The sequence below is a fragment of the Periplaneta americana genome, chromosome 5, assembly GCF_040183065.1.
Source record: "Periplaneta americana isolate PAMFEO1 chromosome 5, P.americana_PAMFEO1_priV1, whole genome shotgun sequence".
NCBI classification, from domain to species: domain Eukaryota; kingdom Metazoa; phylum Arthropoda; class Insecta; order Blattodea; family Blattidae; genus Periplaneta; species Periplaneta americana.
In genome coordinates, this window is record NC_091121.1 from 726,282 (window position 1) to 740,837 (window position 14,556).

Here is a 14,556-nt window from a genome sequence, read left to right on the forward strand (position 1 = left end):
TCTCCAAAAATAGATCGATGCGATCTCTGTTGTGCATACAAGGCTGGAAACATTACACAGAAAGAATATTCACAACATATTCTTCGAAAAGATCAGGCACGCAAGGAGAAAGAGAATGACAAGAAGGAATCTACAAAAGCATGTACTATGGATCTTCAAGCCGTTTTGCTGTCTCCTGCGTCAGTCTTGTATTACAAGACGAAGTTGAAAGTTACGACTTTACCATGTCTGATCTACACTCAAACGATGGATACTGTTTTCTGTGGAACCGAGTCAGGAGGAGGTCTTAACGCAGATGAATTTGCAATCTTTGTAGCAGATTTCATAGACACGAAAATAGACCCAACTGAGAAAGAGATTATTTTGTATAGTGACGGCTGTACTTATCAAAATAGAAACTCCGTTTTATCGAATATTCTTGTGACACTTGCCATGCTCAAAAAACATTACAGTGGTCCAAACGTTTCTTGAAAAGGGTCACACTCCATGCGCACTACAATATAAAGAAAACTTAAGAATAGGCAGATTTTCATCCCTGCTGGTTATGTTGCCACTATTTGGAAGAACCCCAAACCCTATGAGACAGTGAATCTTGATTAAACATTCTTCAGAGCTTCTCATAGCCCTATCGTCCCTGGGAATAAAGCTGATGATCCCACTGTGACTCACTTCAGATATCGTCGGTATAATCCTCGTGGAGTAATTCACTACAAAGATCTTTATGAGGATGATTGGCAACCGCTTCCAAAGAGGATGAACAACCAGAACAAAGCAGATACCTCAGTGTCAAGACTATACAATTAACCAATTAAAGTTAACACAGAGAAATTTGTACATTTGCAACAACTTAGGGTCCACACATGTGGAGTAACGGTCAGCGCGTCTGGCTGCGAAACCAGGTGGCCCGGGTTCGAATCCCGGTTGGGCAAGTTACCTGGTTGAGGTTTTTTCCGGGATTTTCCCTCAACCCTTTACGAGCAATTGTTGGGTAACTTTCGGTGCTGGACCCCGGACTCATTTCACCGGCATATCATTCAGACGCTAAATAACCTAGATGTTGATACAGCGTCGTAAAATAACCCAATAAAATAAAATAAAAACAACTTAGGTGTGTAATACCAAATGATTTCTATCCATTTTACAATAATTTGCCACATATTTGTTCAGATAAACCATGTGGACATCTTAGAGATTGAAATGGAAGAAGTTACCTTAGTTTTGGCTTATACTATAATTGATTGAAGTAGAAAAGTTTAACAATTCAAATTAATTATTAGATACTTTAATTTCCAGTTTTTTTTTTTTTTTTCGTTTCATACTTTACATATTTTTTGTCTAAACGGAAGTTAGAATTTTTTTTCATTTCTTACCTATATTATCATATGATTTTCAATAAATATAGTGTGTAATAAACATGAGAACTGTGCTTAGAAGTATTAGTAGTGTAATAATTATCCCACCAATTTTCCTTTCAAAACCTCGTAAGTCCATTGTTAATTGGGAAGTGAAGAAACAAAAACACGTAACTCCATTTACGGCTCAAAATGAAACAGCAATATAAAATCAGATACCTCATCATCAAGAGGACTGATTTTATTGCAAAATAGTAGAGTTTCGTTAAGGAAGCCTAAAAACCTTGTTATCTAGATAGTTTTTTGCTTCTCCTGTAAACTTTTGATTTTTGGAGTTACGAGGTTTTGTTCGCCATGCGACGAAAAGCTTCTCAACCGAATAATAACAGGCATTTCCCATATTTATTCTGCGTTTCATTTCCTCCCGAGTGTCATTTACAGTGTTGCTCCAAGATATTTGAATTTTTCCACCTCTTCTAAGGAAAATCTCCAACTTTTATAGTTCCATTTCGTACAATATTCTGATCACGAGACATAATCATATACTTAGTCTTTTCGGGATTTACTTCCAACCCTATCTCTTTTCTTGCTTCAAGTAGAATTTCCGCGTTTTCCCTAATCGTTTGTGGATTTTCTCCTAATATATTCACGTCATCCGCATAGACAAGAAGCTGATGTAGCCCGTTAAATTCCAAACCCTCTCTGTTATCCTGAACTTTCCTAATGGCATATTCTAGAGCAAAGTTAAAAAGTAAAGGTGATAGTGCAGCTCCCTGCTTTAGCCCGCAGACATTGACAGTCTTACTAATAAAAACTCTATATACAGACGTTTAACTGTCTTATACTTATACAATGAGTAGCTCGTTTATACGTCGTGTGTAAATTCCTTACTAATAATGACTACATACGTCGTGTATAACAGTATAACTGTTACACAGCTACGTCATAGTTTCGTCATGACTTCGTTACGAAAGATAATAGAATATCTGAGGTTCCTTATTCCATCCGGTAGAGCGCTCTAGTGTGGCGTGTTAAGTATCGATAGTACAACTGGCTCTAATCGATTACCGTACTATGTTTTGGTCAAAGAATTCAAGCTACAGCAGTATTATTCTGATTATTCTGTGCTCTTTGGTTTGTTCTTCTTTGGTTACTAGGCAACCATCATCATAAAATGACAGTCGATACGAACAGCTGTAAGAAGGGCGGCCATTTTTTCTCTATATACAACGCTTAAACAAGGGATTTCGTGTATATATCTACTGCAAAGCAATTCCCATTGTATAGTTCCAGGCTGTTTATACGTCCATCGCTTCCGCATGGTTTCTTAGTAAAGTTTTCTGTCTCAACTCTGCATAAGTATAGTATAAAAAGAATGCACGGTTTATTAGTAAGACCGTGAGGATATACGTAGTGTATTAGTATATGAAATACTCTTAAAAACAACTAAAAATGGCAAATTTTTGTTATGTTCCTATATGTAAAAACCAGGGAAAGCTTTTTGTCTTCAATCAGGTCCCGAAATATTCTGAATATATGCTTTAAACCTTAAAAACATAAGTAATTAAATTGCGCCTCGAAAGTGCTAGCTAGGTATTAAATAAAAGTAACTACTTCAAGTAAGGAATTGTTGACTACAGTTTCATTTTGGAAGAGGAAAAAGAAAAATTAATAAAGACATATGCAACCTCGACAGCGAGCTATCTTAGCTTAGATTATATACAGTAGTTGTAGGAGTCTCCGAAGTTTACGCCTTCAGTAAACTCTCGATAAACTGAGATGTTTATTATCCAGGACGATCCGTAGTGAAATCCATTTCGTGAATTATGTTTTTAATGTACTGTACCCTAATTATGAAAACCATGTTTTAACTTCAAATTTTCAAAATCATCCTTCATAGTATTCAACACTGCATTTCCTTAACCTACAAAACGCACGAATAATCGTGATACTACTGCGATCATATTATATCATCCTATTAAAAATTGCATTCGATCTTTCTGCAACTACAGAAAAAAAAATACAAGGAATTCAATCTCGATAGTCCCTTCCCTATATATATAAAAAAACACATTGGTGGCTCTATATCATGTTTTTAGCGTACGGTTCGTAAATACTAATGATTAAAAATGATGCAAATCAAGATTTCAGGTATAACTCCCTGTAACGTTGATTTGATTTGAATAATTTCGAGGGAAAAATTGTTCCGGAGCCGGGTATCGAACCCGGGACCTTTGGTTTAACGTACCAACGCTCTACCACTAAGCTACTCGGGAACTCTAACCGACACCGATCCGATTGGTACGTTAAACCAAAGGTCCCGGGTTCGATACCCGGCTCCGGAACAATTTTTCCCTCGAAATTATTCAAATCAACTTTACAGGGAGTTATACCTGAAATCTTGATTTGCATAATATACGTCACTGTTCGTTAACAGAAAACCACAATTTAAGTCACACGGAGTTAGTGTGCACTCGAAGTTGGTTGCTTGACGGTTGTCAGCCCACTTTGAGGTCTGTGGATATAGAGGGAAAAATTGGATCGGTGTCGGTTAGAGTTCCCGAGTAGCTCAGTGGTAGAGCGTTGGTACGTTAAACCAAAGGTCCCGGGTTCGATACCCGGCTCCGGAACAATTTTTCCCTCGAAATTATTCAAATCAACTTTACAGGGAGTTATACCTGAAATCTTGATTTGCATAATACACGTCACTGTTCGTTAACAGAAAACCACAATTTAAGTCACACGGAGTTAGTGTGCACTCGAAGTTGGTTGCTTGACGGTTGTCAGCCCACTTTGAGGTCTGTGGATATAGAGGGAAAAAAAAATTGGATCGGTGTCGGTTAGAGTTCCCGAGTAGCACAGTGGTAGAGCGTTGGTACGTTAAACCAAAGGTCCCGGGTTCGATACCCGGCTCCGGAACAATTTTTCCCTCGAAATTATTCAAATCAACTTTACAGGGAGTTATACCTGAAATCTTGATTTGCATAATACACGTCAATGTTCGTTAACAGAAAGCCACAATTTAAGTCACACGGAGTTAGTGTGCACTCGAAGTTGGTTGCTTGACGGTTGTCAGCCCACTTTGAGGTCTGTGGATATAGAGGAAAAAAAAATTGGATCGGTGTCGGTTAGAGTTCCCGAGTAGCTCAGTGGTAGAGCGTTGGTACGTTAAACCAAAGGTCCCGGGTTCGATACCCGGCTCCGGAACAATTTTTTCCTCGAAATTATTCGATTAAAAATGATATTCACCTTCGACATTGTTCCTATTTTTTTTATTCGTGCACCTCGTTCTCAAAGTTCTCGTTTAGGTTCATGAACATTCAAATTACTCGTATCTATATTCTGCATACTGCAGATTTCTCCATCCATCTCTTAAGGGGAATCGCTCAACATTATACAGGTTTACGTTATTATTTATTGTAAATTAAATTAAATTATGAGGTAAGAAAATACTGAATTATATTAAATTATACTAGATTATACAAAATAATTGTAAATATAATTTTGACATGCACAGAAAACCAACAAGCGGGAAAACGTAATCAACTGTAGCATATGACATAATATAGCCCTACAACATGTTGCGCCGCATGGAACGCTCCTGCCATCTAACGGTAAAACTTCCCATAAGATATCCCTATTGCGGAGGGGGGGAGGAAGTATACAATAAACACTATATATATATATATATATATATATATATATATATATATATATATACACACACACACACACATACACATACATACATACATACAGATGCATATATATATATATATATATATATATATATATATATATATATAGCTTGGGTTATAAAGATGAGCCCCATCAAATTATGTACACCAAACGTTCGTGACATACAATTTCTCATGTATTCCTTACACTTAATACCAAGAGGTACAATGCTAATTTCAGACATACATACGCACTAAATTCCCCACTCCGTTTACCTTTCCCATTCGCATTGGTACAATATTGTTAGACAAAAAATATTTATACAAGATAAAAGCAATCTTTACCAATGGGGCTAAATCAACTGACATTTCTCCACGAACAGTAAACCATAAGCCACTATTTCAGCAATTGTTTGAATATTTTCGTCGTTGTATTACTCATATGTGGGGCGATGATATTGTAATGTTGTTGCAGTTTTTGGGTTCATAGCTGTGTGCCAGCGCAGGTGAACAATTTAAATTACATATTTAATGATAAGAGCACAAACTTTATAATGAACCGTCAAATTTAGATGTAATATGGACCAGAAGATTAAACTGGGCAGGACACGTTATACGTATGGATAACTGCAACAGCGGAAAACAAATATATACGAACACCTTCAATAACACAAGGCCACTGGGAAGACCTCGAAGTAGATGAAAGATGAAATTAAGAAGGAATGCATGTAAATGGGAATTACCAACTGGGATTAACTAGCAAAAGACAGAACAGAGTGGAAGCGTTTTGTGAAATCAATATGGAGTCGACATGCTCCATAATGTCCTTTGATTATTATTATTATTATTATTATTATTATTATTATTATTATTATTATTATTATTATTTTTATTACTACTATTATTATCTTCTTCTTCTTCTTCTGCCTGACAAGTGTTAGGCCACAAGGTCTGTTACGGTCTCATATAAAATTTTCACGCCATCTGTTAGCAGGACGACCCACAGATCTAGGCCATGTGGTACATAATTATAAACTGCTTTTGGGAGTCTACTATTACTCATTCTTTCCAAATGATGTTTCCAATTAGACTGATATTGAACAATGTAATCTGAAACTGTTGAGTGTTTAGTTTCTTTAAAATTTCACAATTTCTTTTCAGATCCCAATTAGTATAGCCCGCTGTTCTTCGCATTTCACAAGCCGTTATTCTGCTTTTATCTGCTTTCCTCAGTGTCCATGCTTCGCTGCCATAGCTGAGCATCGGTCGTGCCAATGTGTTGTAGCGGGTGTGTTCCTGAACCAAGGATGGTTTCATCACACTATTTATAATGCCCGTAACTCTTGTGTATTTATTAATTTTCTGTGATATGTCCAAATCTTCAAAAATGGAAAGATTGTAACCTAAATATGGGAAACTATTACATCTTTCTAATATTTTTATTATCGAGACAAATTTTACTTTGTATTGGGTATTTCCCATAAAATGGCATAATTTTTGTTTTATCTGTTGAAATTTCCATATTGTATGTGGCTGCTACTTGCTGCAAATTATATTATTATTATTATTATTATTATTATTATTATTATTATTATTATTATTATTATTATTATGGTAATTTTAGGCGTATTTCTTGTTCTCATTTCACAATAGTTCAATTTTCACATATAGACTATTCTTAGACTACAAATCCTCTTATATTCTCAACAAAATCTCTACCCTGAGGCTCTAATTCTTCGCTCTATTGTTACATACACATCCCTCCCTTCCCCTCTTTCCCCCAGTATTTGCAGCTGTCACAGCAGTTGGTAACAGCATTAAAATATATGCGAGCCGAATACCATAGCACCCAATTCGACCGTTATACAATGGAATGCAATTTACAACTGATAGCAGGATCCTACAACTCTGGGGATGAGAGAAACGGCGTGAGGGGAATGAACGGTGTTGTAGAGAACGGTCAATATTAGGGCATCATTACCCCGCTTCACCCCCCCCCCCGCGCTATGATTGCATTCTGCAATATCGAGCCGACGTTTGACAGATGAAGAACGCCTATTTCGCGACCTATACGTGTTGTTATGACGACGTGATCAACTTACTAATGAGAAATTCCCAATCTTTCAACGTCAAATACGAAGGCTGACAATACTGGTCAGTCAATATGACGCCATATCCCCCACAATAATGAATTTACATTATTAAATAGTAATGAATAACGACGACTGAGTATCACACAGTTAACACGTACTTTCTCATACATTTTATGTGTTTGCAACAAATCAGTTTCTTTATCACAATTATACAGAATTTTAAGGGATGTTCTACTGGAGCTAAATGACAGCTGTGAGCTACTGCAGATAAACGCAAACAGGACGAAGACCATGGCTGTCGCTAGAAAAATAAAGCAGGTAAACTTGCGAATTCCAAATGAGGCACTACAGCAAGTGAACAGCTTCAAATACTTGGGTTGTACTATAAGCAGAAACATGAGCTGCTGCCAAGAAGTCAATAGGAGGATAGCAATGGCAAAGGAAGCTTTTAATAGAGAAAGGAGCATCCTCTGCGGATCTCTCGAAAAAGAACTAAGGAAGAGACTAGTGAAGTGCTTTATATGGAGTGTGGCACTGTATGGGACAGAAACATGGACATTACCACTAAGTGAACAGAAGCGAATAGAACCATTTGAAATGTGGATATGAAAAATAATGAAACGTGTGAAGTGGACAGAGAGAATAAGAAACGAAGCTGTGTTGGAAAGAGTGGGTAAAGAAAGAATTATGCTGAAACTGATCAGGAAGAGGAAAAGGAATTGATTGGATCACTGGCTGAGAAGAAACTGCCTACTGAAGGATGCACTGGAAGGAATGGTGAACGGGAGAAGAGTTCGGGGTAGAAGAAGACATCAGATAGACAACATTAAGATATATGGATCGTATGAGGAAACGAAGATGAAGGCGGAAAATATGAAAGATTGGAGAAATTTGAGTTTGCAGTGAAAGACCTGCCCTTGGGCAGAACACTGAATGAATGAATGAATGAATGAATGAATGAATGAATGAATGAATGAATGAATGAATGAATGAATGAATGAATGAATGAATGCTTTCTGATGGAATGTTAAAACCAGGATTTTTCGCAGAGTATACACCAGTTGTAGATCAAAAGAATGTAGGGGAGAGTTGGGTAGTATCGGACATCGGGTAATATCGGACAGTGCGTTTCTTTCATCTACCACCAGATGGCCTTCTATGCCCAAGGTACCGGGTTCGATCCCGGGCCAGGTCGATGGCAGTTAAGTGTGCATAAATGCGACAAGCTCATGTCAGTAGATTTACTGGCATGTAAAAGAACTCCTGCGGGACAAAATTTCGGCACATCCGGCGACGCTGATATAACCTCTCCAGTTGCGAGCGTCGTTAAATAAAACATAACATCTACCACCAGATGGTAGTACAGAATGACATGGCTACGTTTCTGTATGCGACATCACAGAAACGTAACCATGTCATTCAGGTACTATTATCGGGTCGTAGATAAAAGAGTTTCACTGTCCGATATTATCTGATGTCCGATACTACCCAACTCTCCCCTATGAATACCCCAAACTTGCAAAAGAATATTTTCAATTTTTTATTACATTTGCAAAACAAACTTATTGCCTATGATTGCCTGAAAACAAATACGATAAATCTCATTGAACTTTAAAGTAATATCACTATATGTGTGTGTATAGAATACATCTTTGGGAAGGCCTTGGCTTAGATGAGAGGATAATATTAACATAGATTTGAGGGAGGTGGGATATGATGTTAGGGAATGGATTAATCTTGCTCAGGATAGACATCGATGGCGGGCTATGTGAGGTCGGCAATGAACCTCCGGGTTTATAGCGGAGAGAGAACCGTTTCCTTGGGGGGGGGGGGGGGAGCAAAGCAAAACCATATAATCCCGACATAACAAGGTTATGGGAGACATACGTGTAATTTACCTTCTTCCCCCCGTTATAGCTTGACCGTGGTACAGTATCGGAATACGATTTATTAAAGGTATTATTGAGGCCATGTTTCTTACAGTGTCACATCCACATCCGCGACGTTTCGGACCGAGTTGTATAAGACTTGAACTGTAGGTTTACTGCAAATTATAATAGGCATAACTTAAAACAATCTCCCTCTTTTTCTCTCTCGTACAGAAACACGTGCATACATCAATTAAACTACGTAACAGTGCTAACAGAAACTTTTTTATATAAAGTTTACCTTCCTAAAAATATCATAATTATGAAATGAATACTCGAATTATTTTACTTAATCTCGTCTTTAAGTTTACACATTATACCGGGATTACTTTATTTTTTTCTGCACTGTTGTGCAGTATGTTATTCATATTTCTCCAAGTGGCGGCCTGAACATCTGTAGACTTGTACAGGCTCCTACAAAAGAACATTACAGTGTTTCCATTCCTCAAATGAGGTATAGAAATTCTTGTACACTCAGAAATTTAAAATAAATATTAAAGTCCAGACACATGATCTGAAGACATTAATTCATGAATTTTAAGAACAGAAACTTAATCGTAACAAAAGCAAAAAATATCTTTTGAATTCAATATTTTCTAACGTTAGTATAAAAAAAAATCAGACAAGTTTGGGGAGGCAGTGCCCCCTATGCACCCCCAAAACTCCGCCTATGTCCGGGTCCCTTCAAAGCTATTTGTAAGTAAGAAAGTAAGTGTATAGAATACAAAGTCAAGATTTGGGAGATACTTTCTGGAAAACAGGAATGTTTATTGCAGTAATAAAATTATTTTTTACTTTAGCGTAAAATTACTGAAACTTTTTTATTATGTTGAATATTGTTTATGTTTCTAAACACACAATAATTATTGTTTATTAATAAGGCGACCCCTCAGCTTTTTAATCTACACTCCCCCCTTTGGGAATCACTCAATATTAACAAACAGGAAGAGCTAAATACTTTATAAAACTTCATCAAGGAGTCTTTCACATTCTCCTGATCAGCAATCTGTTAGTTGTTCCACACACATTAAATTGAAATGTGTTTAACTTTTTCTGCAACTTCATTTTTGCTGCACACCAGGTAAAATAAAAAAGATGATAGCCTATTACAGCGGTGGCGAAAATGTAATCGTGTGCCGAGCCACTGTGTAACCTGCAACGTGCATACACCTATGGAGGGAAGCGGACACCCGAAGGAGAAGTGAAGCAAGTGTCTGACTTATTAACGGATTTTCATTTTCCTTACGTCAAGCACTTAAATATAATTTTATACAGTACAAGGCTACAAACTAATGTTTAGTACGTGTAACGAAGAAAGAAATGAACAATATCACAACCTAAAATTAACTGTCTTCAGAATATCTCTGCGACAAAGTCTCAAAATCAGGAATTATGCCACTTACTGTCAGTCGTAGTTGATCACGAAGGTATTTGTCTGTCAGTCGTGATCTAAATTTGGTTTTTATTATTTTCATTGTTCAAAATAATTTTTCACAAACGTAAGTTGTAGCGAACATGGCTTCAACAGAGCAAGAGAAACAACGAAGCTTCGGATATTTATTTTTTGGCAAAGATTTGAAAGTTCAACATTTGTCAAGTCCTTACATCTAGCTTTCATTTGACATCACATTGTAAATCAGTGCGTTCAAATTGAAGAGCTAACCGCATTATTCGTACATCTGCTGAAAAAGGGTGGACGTACAGAGATGATGATGATGATGATGATGATGATGATGATGATGATGATGATGATGATGATGATGACACTTAACCTTTTAATGTTTCATCAGTAACATGTAGTATAATGCCGTTTTATGTTATACAACCGTTTTCCTCGTAATACTTGTGAACAAATCATACATTTAATATTCCCATCATATTGACAGCAAAAAATGCGTCCTGCCATCCTACTTGGAACTTTCGTACATGGTTTCGAGAGAGACATATACCACTCGCAGGTCAGAGACAAATACAAATGGAACGGAGTTTGACTCCAGTGAGTGAGAGGGTGGTGGCTAGCGGAGGGTAAGAAGCAAGCGAAATGCACAGCTATCACTGCGAGCCACAATGTCTCGCGAGTCACGGCTGGCCTATTGTGTTGCGTGAAGGGCAAAGGCCTCCTGCTAGAGGGAAAGCTTTTCTAACGCCGTGAGCAAATCCACGTTAGAAGATCTGTATTGAACTTTAATTTTTGTAGTTAGTTTTTAGTTCATGGCAATGTCTGATTTTTTTTGTATGGTTTTATTTCTCACACACTGCTCTGATGACTCTGGGGGTGTTTCCATTCACTTCTTCCTCTTGCTACTGGAGCCCACTGTTGGCCTGCTCGCTTCTTGAAGTCGGCCAATCTGCGCCAAGTCGTTTGCCTGCACGGGGGTCCCACGCGGTAGTTTTGTAAGTCCATCTGTCGTCCCTCAGTCTGGCGACATGGCCTCCCCATTTCCATTTTGTTCTGATGGCCAGCTGTGTGATGTTCGTTGTTGATAACAATTGGTGCAGTGTCACATATGATATTCTATCTCTCGGAGATACATCTGCAGTGTTGCCACGACCTACTCACGAAAATCAGGAGAAAATCATCGAAAGAAAACAGGAGATTACAGTAGATTAATTAAACATGAATTTCCTCTTTGTTTTATAATATTAATTACAAAACAGTGTACTGTAAGAAAGATGATACTGTTGTATTACTATACAGCACATCCCTAACCAATGAAATGGAACAATTTTGCTACATATAATTACTGTCATCTCTACTCAGCGTATGTAACTAAGTCATGCAATTTTGTTTTTACACAGTAATGTCTTATTGACAATGTTTCGCATTAAAATGTATATTAATCAGGAATTTTTCGTGTATTTACAAAAGATTTTCGATACAACGAGATTTATTAAATACAGTACTGCATTAGCTGCGATTATAACAGACGAAAAATTATCCCCTTTCTTGCTTTTACATAACTGTCCTTTAAACTGTTCATCATTTTCCCACTCTGATTTATAATATTGTGGGAGTATTTACTTTTCTTTCTTGCTGGGACACTTTCACTCATTTTAAAAGATCACTGTGCAAGATATGTAACACAAAATGCCATTACCTACACTTCGCTCTCTCACTGTTTCACGTGCACACGATCAGAAACAAACTTCACTACTGAATGAGTTTCGTTCCTCCTCTGTCCCCGAGTCCCCTAAACAATAATGAAGTTACTTCATTCTGTCGTCGCTTTGCAAAAGGGGATACGTCCAAAATAACAAAGTATTGGAAAATCGCAACAAAAAAATCATAAGAGACTTACAATATTAAAATGTTCGTGGATCCTGAATGTTTGTATCCATAGGGATCTAATTAGAAAAAAATATATTAACATTTTAATTTCCCTTATAGTTTTTGCGATTTTCCAACACTTTGTTATTTTTGACATGTCTCCTTTTGCAAATAGACGACAGTTATCGCTTGTTAACGTTGCATGAAAAGAGAGAGAGAGAGAGAGAGAGTGTGTGTGAGTGTGTGTGAGAGTGAGTGTGTGTGTGTGAGTGTGTGTGTGAGAGAGTGTGTGTGTGTGTGTGTGCGCGCGCGCGCGCGTGTCCTTTCGTGGTAAGGTTTCAACCATTTGTTCTCTGTCGATCTGTAATTATGTTTAGACTATCGAGTGGGTTGGAGAGACCCATAATTCAGAGCCATGTGTATAGAACATGGTCTTTATCTGCTGTGTGCTGATATCAGAATCCGCCGCTAGACTCCAGACGAGAGGCGACTCCTTGCTTCTTGTAAGCATCATTGTGGCGACGCATTGTGAGCAGGGAGACGAAAACATTGACTTGTGTATAAGATGCAAAAATAACACATGATGACATAATATATGTGCGCTAAAGTAATGAGTTGAAAATCCGGGCATAGAACTAGGTGACTGCAGCATGCCAAGAAGGCAGGAGAAATTCAGACTTTTGACAAAAATATCAGTAGAGCAGTAGATTCAATGGAAAAACAGGAAATCTCCTCCTAAATCAGTAGGTATGGCAACACTGATCTAGGGTTTAGCGTTGCATATCCAGCGACTACTTTGCTTAATTTACTGTCATCTCTCCTCAGTAAAGTTTCCCAATCATTCCCAAACATTAGGTTATTTAAAACTCCCTTATGTTTTTCAAAGATGTTTGTTAAAAACAACTGCCATTATTATGACTGTGTATATAAATGGGAAAGGTGGGTCATGAAGTGCACGTTTTCGAACTCAATTTTAAAATTTCGGTATCAAATTGCCTTCATTAATCTTTAAATGCAATTGTAATATCTGAGTATAGACTGTGCGTTCTTTTAACATATCATTTCTATTTTTTTTACGAAAATAGGAATTTCAAAATTTGTAGTAGTAATAGGAGGAGGAGGAAGAATAGTTCTAGTTCTATTAGTAAAATTGTAGAGAGAGTAATAAATTATAGACCGGATGTTTAGGCATTTATAACAGTCAAAATAGGCAGGCAAAAAAGGCAATGAAAAAAAAAAGCACTATAACCTCTGAAAACAGCATAATATATTTTAGCAATAAATTTAAATTATATCAACATAACTCACATATTTACTTCGTAGGTGACACATGTTGACTTATAAAATACTTGTTTTCGTGATTAATTGTCTTTTCACAAACCTTAGTCATAACAAAACTATTTCATCGGTTGGAAACACATGGGCACCAAATTCACAAACGTAAGCATGACGTTTACTTTGCAATGGTGTACTGAATTTAGGCATTCTAGCTAACTGATCTTATACCTTCTGTCACCCGACAATAACTGACTGTTCCTCACTCAAATTTCTTTTTCCTACAATAATAAACACGTATAGCACAAAATTGTAACAGTAAGATTTGAAAATATGAAAGCAAACATTTTAAAATGCTTCGTGTCATCTTCTATGATAACGAGCTTAATATTTAAAATAAAAAGCTGATTGTTGGTATCGTGAAGACGTGACAATATTATATGTGTAACTGTGGATTGCCGATCATTATTCATATTACACTAATAGCATTAAAGCACGATTATTAGCAGATTAAGCACCTAAATAAATTACTTTTATTTACTATTATTAGTAAAGTTAGTCATTGTTTCAAATATTTAAATTACATGCATATTAGATTACAATTAATTAGAAAACTGGAAATAAACAAGAAATATAGCTTTAAAATTACAAAAAAGAGAGGAATTTATTAGTAAGAAACACCTTCAAAAGGCGAAATTTGCAAAATAAAAATTGGCGCTATCACTTTGATTTATCACAAATCACATTTATATCTATGCAAATAATGATTTAGGCCTACTTCCACCCAGTAAAAAAGGCATTTTGCCAAACATTCCGGCTCTAGTCATAATAGTAGTATTAATATTATTCATAGTGGTAACAATAGCAACAATACTTGCAGTGAAAGCAATAATAGTGATAGCAATAGTATTAATAGTGTTTTAATTTATCTATTAATTAATATTTATGTGGTACTGAACAGTC